This window comes from Arachis ipaensis, chromosome B01 (assembly GCF_000816755.2).
Source record: "Arachis ipaensis cultivar K30076 chromosome B01, Araip1.1, whole genome shotgun sequence".
NCBI lineage: Eukaryota > Viridiplantae > Streptophyta > Magnoliopsida > Fabales > Fabaceae > Arachis > Arachis ipaensis.
Window position 1 is genome coordinate 43744252 of NC_029785.2, and position 510 is coordinate 43744761.

Below are 510 nucleotides of genomic sequence, written 5' to 3' on the forward strand. Positions count from 1 at the left end.
CAAGTTTTTTTTTATTTGATAAAAAAAATTTACTGATAAAAATATATTATTTATTAAATTATTTTTATCATATTTTTAAATTATTCGATTTGTCACAACATAATTTGTTTATGTATCATCACTGCAAATGAATCAAATTGATCTCCAACCGAATTTGTAACGAATGACTTATTTTAGTTTAAAATAAAAGATTGTGAACAAAAATTTTTTATGTTTTTAAATTGATCATACGAAATATTTTATAATAATTTAATGATGATAAATTTTATAATAGTGTAAAATATATTTTAAATTTCATTTCTAGTTTTTGAAATATTTTATAAATATTTTATCTTATCGTATTTTTATTATCTAGTCATAATTAATTTTTTCTCATGAAAATATCACATTTCTTTCATCATTATCATCATCATCAGTTGTCTTCTTTTTTTTTTGTAGAAGCAACAATTATAATTATAATGACCGTGGTGATAGTTGTAGTTATAGTGACTTAAAATATGATGTTTTAAA